The sequence below is a fragment of the Harpia harpyja genome, chromosome 6 (genome assembly GCF_026419915.1).
Source record: "Harpia harpyja isolate bHarHar1 chromosome 6, bHarHar1 primary haplotype, whole genome shotgun sequence".
Taxonomy (NCBI): domain Eukaryota; kingdom Metazoa; phylum Chordata; class Aves; order Accipitriformes; family Accipitridae; genus Harpia; species Harpia harpyja.
Window position 1 is genome coordinate 97,570 of NC_068945.1, and position 10,336 is coordinate 107,905.

Sequence of the window (10,336 nt, forward strand, 5' to 3'; positions counted from 1 at the left end):
CATATGGACCAAGGGACAGGCGAGGCAGGGGGAGACACCGACTGACGGACAAGCAAGGGGGGGGGGGGAGTTAACAACTGACGGACACAAAAAGACAGAGGAGAGACACTGACTGATGGAAACACAAGAAATGGGGAGACACAGACCGACAGACAGGCGGGACGGGGCGAGACACTGACCGATGGACAAGCAAGGCAGGGCAAAATGCTCACCGATGGACACGCGAGGTGGGGTGAGACACTGACTGACGGACACACGGAGCGGGGATCGAGAGAAAACCACTGACAGAAACACCGGGGGAGAGGAAAGACACTCACCCACAGACGCATGGGGGAGGAAAGACACCAACCCACGGACAAGTGATACCGAAAAGCCGGTCAAAGAAACTCTCCAAGACTCGTTTTGGACTGCTAGAAAGCAGGCATTCTTTATTGCAGCGCTGGATACACGGGGGATAATTCCACCTAGCGTGCATACCACAGCTTTAGCACAAACAGGTTATATGGAATAACTAATTGCATATTAACCAGATTAGTATACATATTCATAGAAATGATTGTAAGTGATTATCATAGCGCTGCCTACATCCGATCACACGTAACGAAGGATCCATTTGAGTCGAAGGGCTGCTTTTACAACCACCGACCCATTTGAAGTTCTCGTTGGCTGTCCTCCAAGTCTTTATTCTTGTCCTTGTTCTTTCATCTTGAAGCTTAACGCAGTTTCAATCGCATGCGGTCTGTTTCAACATTGTTCTCATCTAGCGCACAGGAACATCTACTCCTAAGTGCAAAGAACGGCGAAACTTAGGAGTAACTACTTCTACTAGTTAATTGCTCAGCTATACTTTTGTCTATTGTTTCAATCATAGTGTTAGTAGAAGATTTCCAATCATTATTTACCAAATCTCACTTTTACAGTCACCTAGCAGCAAACCAGTCTCCATGGCTGGTACAAAATATTAAAACCATCAAAATATTTAGACATACCATACAGAACGTATGGAAATATGCTACCAATTCCCCCCCCCTTCCCGCCTGAGGCTACTAATTCTTTTAGTAGTCTCGCTTGAACAGAGATCGTGCCGCAGCTCGTTTAAGACAGCTAAAAGCGACACAGATTATAACAATGATGATAACTACTTCTCTTGCTTCGTTGGGGCGACAAGGGAAAGCTTCAGGCTACCCGGTAAAGGTATCGACTAGAACTGGGATATATCAGTATCCCTCTTTTTGAAGCAATTCTGTAAAATCAATTTGCCAATATTTTCCTGGAGACTTTCCTCGCTTAGTCATTCCAAAAAGGATTTTATTATTGGTTTGGGGATTATTACATATACAAACCTACTTGTAATTATTCGGATACTTTTTATCATATCTCTATTCAAAATACACGTTTGTAAATGTTTAACAAGGTTTTCTGTTCCCCAGTGTACTTTGCTATGTTCAGCCGGGGCAATTTCTCTCATTGTTGCGGGTGGGACGCTTATTTAACCTGTTGGTGTTAACGGCCCATCCTGTTTCATTTTTGTTAGCCTGCAATTTAATAATTAGTTCTTCACCTTTTTCATTATAACTTGGAACACCTTTAGGTAAATTTACACTTGCTCTGGAACTAGTGCTAGGATGCCTTTTTCTGCAGCTTCTTTAGCAGCTCTAGCAGTCAACTGGTTACCTGTTTCAGGGACGGTCCTACCCGACTGATGTGCTTTACGGTGCATTATCACGACTGCTGTTGGCTTTGGAATGGCTTCAAACAATTTCAGCATTTGTTCTGCATGCTGAATGGTGATTCCTTGTGGAGATAACAGTCCTCTTTCTTTCCATATTGCTCCACGCGCATGTACTACTCCAAAAGCATACTTTGAGTCTGTCCAAATGTTGACTTGCTTTCTTTGACTTAGTTCCAGTGCTCGAGTAAGAGCTATCAATTCAGCCTTTTGGGCAGATGCATTTGAAGGCAAAGCTCGCGATTCAATTACCTTCTCGGTAGCGGTTACCGCGTATCCTGATAAACGTTTTCCTTCACGGATGAAACCGCTTCCGTCGGTATATACTTCCCAATCCGTTTCTTCAGGTGGCGCATCTCGGAGATCCGGTCGGCCGGAGTAGACTTCTTCAATTGTCTGCAGGCAGTCATGTTCCAGTTCTCCTTCAACCTGATCGGTTGTTAAAAACACAGCAGGGTCAACGATAGGAGTACTTTTTAAGGAAACATCATCTTGCTCCAGCAACACCACTTGGTATTTCGGCATTCTACTAGGGGATAACCAACGCCCCCCTTTCTGTTCGAGCACAGCGATCAGCATGTGGGGAACATACGCTGCAATTCTGTCCTAGGGTGAACTTACGAGCTTCTTGGATCAATAGCGCAGTTGTAGCGACGGCACTCGGACGACCGGGCCATCCCAGACTCACATTGTCTAATTGCTTTGAGAAGTAGGCCACAGCTCGCCGACTTGGTCCCAGATATTGGGCCGGCACACCCAGAGCTATACCTTTTCTTTCATGAGTAAAAAGTTCAAATGTCTTTGTGAGATCTGGCAGGCCTTGGGCTGGCGCCTCCATTAAAGCCCGTTTTAGTTGTTTGAAAGCAGCTTTCCTGGCACCAGTCCAATCTATAAATCCGTTGTTTGAGGTTTTGAGCTGCTCCTATAAAGGTCGGACCAGCAAGCTGTAATTTGCAATCCACAGGCGACACCACCCGACCGTTCCCAGAAACGCTCGCAATTCTTTCAGAGTCTTGGCCTCGGGGACATGATAAATTGTCTTCTTTCTCTCGGTTCCTAATTGTCTCTGTCCTTTCAGGATTTCCAAACCCAAATAAGTTACTTCTCTCTGGGTTATTTGGGCTTTTTCTTTTGACACTCGATAGCCACCGATTCCCAAAAACTTCAAAAGGCTAAGAGTTAACTTGGTGCATGGTTCTTCTGTCTCGGCTGCAAGTAATAGATCACCCACATATTGCAACAAGATTCCTTGATTATTGTCTTTCTTCCAAATCTCTAATTCTCAAGCCAATTGACTTCCAAAAATGGTAGGGCTGTTCTTAAAGCCTTGAGGCAAGACTGTCCACATAAATTGGGGTGCTTCCTGACACCTCCTGCCCTCCATTTGCACCCCGGAACCCCCTTCAGTGGCTGCTCCTCAGGAGCCGCTCTTCTGAGCCACATGCCAAATTCTGGGGACACTCCTAACTCACAACTTCCCAGAGAATCTGAGCTCTGCTACGTGCCCACAAAGTCAAGTCCCAAGGCTTATAACCTACGAGGGGCCTGCCACAAGCTGCAAAGTTTCTAGGGACAACATGGCATTCTGTGGGCAATGAGGAAAGGCGACGATGCATCCCAGACCCTAAAAGACACTATGCCTTAAGGCCCTGCTGCCTTCTTGAGAACTACTAAAGCTCCATAGACACATGCATACAAGACGCTCACCCTAACCCCTACTAAATAATGTCACCGTCGGTCCTATTAAGAGAGATAGTATCAGCAACTTACACAGAATACAGCAAAGCTGGTGAAAAAAACAAGGTTCCATTTTCAATAAAGTCAGGAATTCCAGGAAAACACAATGCATCGAGAACTAAAAAAAAAACCAAAACAATGCATACTATTAAACCATCTCACCACCCCTGAACGCTCAAAACAAAATTACTGACCTGAAAAAAAAAGAAATAAAAGCTACATACAAGCGTTACTTTCTACCACACATGCTGCTGAACCTTGACTGGTCCTGAAGCTCTTACCTCAGGCAGACACCTCTTCCCAAAGAGCTGAGCCAGCTCAAAAGCTGTAAAGGACTCAAGAGCTGAGCACCAACACCACAAAAACCCAGGAGCACAATGAACTCCCTCAGCAGAGGCTGTGGTTCATATACCCTGTGGCCCTGCCCACCACCCTTCCCACATTCACCTGGGAAAGGGGAAGGGCAAACCACCAGAACTTACAATGTCAGCTGGAGGAGCAGCAGCAGTGTTCTCGCCTGCCTTAAATTTAGAGCAAGCAAAGCCCTGAACAGAGAAAGCAATCCTTACTAGCAAAAACGATACCTGCTTTTGTACTACAGCTACAACTATGGCATCGGCAACGTGACTGGGTAGGGAATTAAACTTAATTTTTCTGGGGCGTAGATAGAAAAAGATAGATGTCCCTCTAAACGATGTAAGAAACTAGCTCATTAAATGCAATAACAAAGCTGTTATCAAAATTGAAGTGCTTGAGTTTCCTATAAAAAAAGCCAAAATGCTGTAGGGTTACGCTTCATTTCTAGCAAGGCTGCACGTACCGCCTAACTTCTACCAGAACTACCTTGTGGATAGGACTGAATCACAAACCAGAATTACATTCCTTAAGAATCCCTTCTCAAAAATATCTCTGGTTGCAAAGTAAGTTATTTACGGTAAATCGCTGACATTTCAGAGTCGCTATGATTGTCTCTCTGACTGACTCCCTTAAGAGAACTAGATGATTCCCAAAGGACAGAAACCACCAAAAAAACAGGGAAATTCAAGATACGTACCAGGAACTGTATGAAGCAGCCTAATTAATACCTTACTAGCTAAAGCAAAACTAAATTGCAAAACACAATAAACACCACCACGGGAGATGTGTCGATAAAAATAGATGAAGGCTATTGCCTCCTCTGAAAAACTCAAGAGAAGATCTAAGCTGACCATAGACATCTTTGGGGTACCAGACACCAAACAGAAACATACTGTAAGGTGGGAAAAAAAAAAAAAAAGACTGCTTTGGACCACAAAGATGGCTTTGGAAAAGGCTCCAGTAGAGCAAGAGGCATCGTCGCAGGGATTAGAGAGATCCGGAAGGGGCCAGAGAGACCAAAGAAGCCTTGGGGGTGCAAGGAGCTCAAAAGGGAATTGAACAAAGAACAGGTGTCCTCAGGGGATCGGGGACCAAATGGAGGTGCACCAAACGGATGACAGGACAGAAAGACCCACCGGGGTACCAGATATGGACTCAGCAAGGGTTTTTCACAACACGTTTTTTCACAACAGTTTTTCACAACATGTTTTTTCACAACATGTTTTTTCACAACAGCAACTTCAAAGTTTTACAATAGTTTTACAATACAGTTTTACAGTAGCAACCCTAAAGTTTCACACTTTTTTTACAACACGTTTTTTTGCAACACATTATTTGGCAACACCATTTTTTGGCAACACCGTTTTTTTACAGTACAGTTTTTTTACAGTACAGTTTTTTACAACACATTTTTCTACAACACGTTTTTTACAACACAGTTTTACAACAGCAACTTCCAGGTTTACAATAGGTTTACAATACAGTTTTACAATTCAGTTTTACAGTAGCTACCCTAAAGCTTCACAACACGCGTTTTTACACCACGTGTTTTTAAAACACATTTATTTTACAACACAGTTATTTCCAACACTGTTTTTACAAAACAGTTATTTCCAACAATGTTTTTTCAACACGTTTTTTACAACACTGGTTTTTACAACACAGTTTTACAACAGCAACTTCAAAGTTTTACAATAGTTTTACAATTCACTTTTACAGTAGCAACCCTAAACCTTCAGAACACGTTTTTTACAACACGGTTTTTTACAACACGGTTTTACAACAGCAACTTCAAAGTTTTACAATAGTTTTACAAAACGGTTTTACAATACAGTTTTACAGTAGCAACTCTGAAGTTTTTCAATACAGTTTCACAATACGCTTTTAGAGTAGCAACCCTAAAGTTTCACAACATGTTTTTTCACAACACGTTTTTTTACCATACTTTTTTACAACACAGTTATTTACAACACTATTTTTGCAACAAGACTTTTTAGCAACAGGGGTTTTTCGCAACACGGTTTTTTCACAACACGTTTTTTGCAACACGTTTTTCACAACACGTTTTTTCACACCACAGTGTTACACAACACAGTTTTACAACAGCAACTTCAAAGTTTTACAATAGTTTTACAATATAGTTTTACAACACGGTTTTACAACACAGTTTTACAGTAGCAACCCTAAAGTTTTACAATACCGTGTTTCAATACAGTTTTAGAGTAGCAACTGAAGTTTTACAATACGTTTTTAAGGTAGCAACCCTAAAGCTTCACAACACGTTTTTTTACAACACAGTTTTACACAACACAGTTTTCAAACAGCAACTTTAAAGTTTTACAGTACTTTTACAATACAGTTTTATAGTAGCAACCCTAAAGCTTCACAACACGTGTTTTTATACCACGTGTTTTAAAAACACAGTTTTTTACCCCACAGTTTTTCCCCACACAGTTATTTCAACACGTTTTTTCCAACACATTTTTTCCAACACAGTTTTCCAACACGGTTTTTCCAACACGGTTTTTTACAACGCGGTTTTACACCACGGTTTTTTACAACACAGTTGTTTTACAACAGTTTTTTCACAAGACGTTTTTACACAAGTTTTACACAACACAGTTTTACAACAGCAACTTCAAAGTTTTACAATAGTTTTACAATACAGTTTTAAAACACGGTTTTACAATACAGTTTTACAGTAGCAACTCTAAAATTTTACAATAACATTTTCCAATACAGTTTTAGAGTAGCAACCCTAAAGTTTCGCAACACGTTTTTCCACAACACGTTTTTTACAATACGATTTTTTACAACACATTATTTACAACAGTTTTTTACAATACGATTTTTTACAACACATTATTTACAACAGTTTTTTGTGACAGTTTTTTCGCAACACACTTTTTCGCAACAAACTTTTTCGCAACACAGTTTTACAACAGCAACTTCAAGGTTTTACAATAGTTTTAAAACGCGGTTTTACAATACAGTTTTACAGTAGCCACCCTAACATTTTACAATACAGCGTTTCAATACAGTTTTACAGTAGCAACTAAAGTTTACAATACCGTTTTAAGGTAGCAACCCTAAAGCTTCACAACGGCTCTTTTTTACAACACAGTTTTACAAAACACAGTTTTAAAACAGCAACTTTAACGTTTTACAAAACAGTTTTACAACTCTGATTTACAATACTGTTTTACAGTAGCTACCCTAAAGCTTCACAGCACGTATTTTTCCACCACGCCGTTTTCTCCAACGCCGTTTTTCCACCACGCCGTTTTCTCCAACGCCGTTTTTCCACCACGCCGTTTTCTCCAACGCCGTTTTTCCACCACGCCGTTTTCTCCAACGCCGTTTTTCCACCACGCCGTTTTCTCCAACGCCGTTTTTCCACCACGCCGTTTTCTCCAACGCCGTTTTTCCAACACGGTTTTTCCAACACTCTTTTTCCACAACACGTTTCTTTACAACCTATTATTTACAACACAGTTTTTTACAAGATAATTATTTACAACTCAGTGTTACACAACACAGTTTTACAACACGGTTTTACAACACGGTTTTACAGTAGCAACCCTAAAGCTTCACAACACGTCTTTTTACAACACAGTTTTACACAACAAACTTTTACACAACAAACTTTTACACAACACAGTTTTGAAACAGCAACTTTAAAGTTTTACAATACTTTTACAATACAGTTTTACAACTCGGTTTTACAATAGAGTTTTACAGTAGCAACCCTAAAGCTTCACAACACGTGTATTTACACCACATATTTTTCCAACACAGTTTTTTACCACACAGTTTTTCCAACACTTTTTTTACACCACAGTTTTACAACAGCAACTTCAAAGTTTTACAATAGGTTTACAATATAGTTTTAGAGTAGCAGCCCTAAAGTTTCACGTTTTTTACAAGTTTTTTACAACACAGTTTTACACAACACAGTTTTCAAACAGCAAATTTAAAGTTTTACAATAATTTACAATACATTTTTACAGTAGCAACCCTAAAGCTTCACAACACGTGTTTTACCCCACAGTTTTTTCAACACGTTTTTTACCACACAGCTTTACAACAGCAACTTCAAAGCTTTACAACAGTCTCACAATACAGTTTTAGAGTAGCAACCCTAAACCTTCACGACACGTTTTTTTACAACACGTTTTTTACAACACAGTTTTTTACAACACAGTTTTACAACAGCAACTTCAATGTTTTACAATTGTTTTACAATACAGTTTTACAACATGGTTTTACAACATGGTTTTACAGTAGCAACCCTAAAGCTTCACAACACAGTTTTACACAACACAGTTTTACACAACACAGTTTTACAACAGCAACTCCAAAGTTTTACAATAGTTTTACAATACAGTTTTACAACTCGGTTTTACAGTAGCAACCCTAAAGTTTTACAATACCGTTTTACAATACAGTTTTAAGGTAGCAACCCTAAAGCTTCACAACACTTTTTTTTACAACACAGTTTTACACAACACAGCTTTCAAACAGCAACTTTAAAGTTTTACAGTACTTTTACAATACAGTTTTACAGTAGCAACCCTAAAGCTTCACAACATGTAGTTTTATACCACGTGTTTTAAAAACACAGTTTTTTACCACACAGTTTTTCCAACACAGTTTTTTCCCAAGACAGATTTTTCAACCATTTTTTCCAACACAGTTTTCCAACACGTTTTTTACAACAGGGTTTTACAACACAGTTTTACAGCAGCAACTTCAATATTTCACGACACGTCTTTTACACGACACGTCTTTTACACGACACGTCTTTTACACGACACGTCTTTTACACGACACGTCTTTTACACGACACGTCTTTTACACGACACGTCTTTTACACGACACGTCTTTTACACGACACGTCTTTTCAAACAGCAACTTTAAAGTTTTACAATACTTTTACAATACAGTTTTACAGTAGCAACCCTAAAGCTTCACAACACGTGTTTTTACACCACAGGTTTTTCAACACGTGTTTTTACACCACAGGTTTTTCAACACGTGTTTTTACACCACAGGTTTACAACAGCAACTTCAAAGCTTTACAATAGTCTTACAGTACAGTTTTAGAGTAGCAACCCTAAACCTTCACAACACGTTTTTTTACAACACGTTTTTTACAACACGGTTTTACAACAGCAACTTCAATGTTTTACAATAGTTTTACAATACAGCTTCACAACGCGGTTTTACAATACCGTTTTAAGGTAGCAACCCTAAAGCTTCACAACGCGGTTTTACAATACCGTTTTAAGGTAGCAACCCTAAAGCTTCACAACGCGGTTTTACAATACCGTTTTAAGGTAGCAACCCTAAAGCTTCACAACGCGGTTTTACAATACCGTTTTAAGGTAGCAACCCTAAAGCTTCACAACGCGGTTTTACAATACCGTTTTAAGGTAGCAACCCTAAAGCTTCACAACGCAGTTTTACACCACGCGGTTTTACACCAGCAACTACAAAGCTTCACAACGCAGTTTTACACCACGCGGTTTTACACCAGCAACTACAAAGCTTCACAACGCAGTTTTACACCACGCGGTTTTACACCAGCAACTACAAAGTTTTACAATGCAGTTTTACAACACGGTTTTACAACTCAGCTTTACAATACCATTTTAAGGTAGCAACCCTAAAGCTTCACCACGCCGTTTCTTCACCACGCCGTTTCTTCACCACGCCGTTTCTTCACAACACAATTATTTACGACTCAGTTTTACAACAGCAACTCCAATGTTTTACAATACTTTTACAATACAGTTTTACAACTCGGTTTTACAATACAGTTTTACAGTAGCAACCCTAAAGTTTTACAATACCGTGTTTCAATACAGTTTTAGAGTAGCTACCATAAAGCTTCACAACACTTGTTTTTACACCACGTGTTTTTAAAACACAGTTATTTACAACACCATTTTGTCAACACGTTTTCCACAACGCCGTTTTTTGTCAACACGTTTTCCACAACGCAGTTTTTTGTCAACACAGTTTTACAAGAGCAACTTCAAAGTTTTACAATACCATTTCTCAATACAGTTTTAGAGTAGCAACCCTAAAGTTTCACGTTTTTTTACAACACGTTTTTTTGCAACGCAGTTTTTTTACAACACGGTTTTTACAACACAGTTTTGCAACAGCAACTTCAAGGTTTTACAATAGGTTTGCAACACGGTTTTACAATACTGTTTTACAGTAGCTACCCTAAAGCTTCACAACACAGTTGGTTGTTGTTTCCAACGCGGTTTTGCACAACGCGGTTTTGCACAACGCGGTTTTGCACCAGCAACTTCAAGGTTTTACAATAGGTTTGCAACACGGTTTTACAATACTGTTTTACAGTAGCTACCCTAAAGCTTCACAACGCAGTTGGTTGTTGTTTCCAACGCGTTCTTCTACAACGCGTTTTTCTACAACACAGTTTTAGAGTAGCAACTAAAGTTTTACAATACCGTGTTTCAATACAGTTTTACGGTAGCT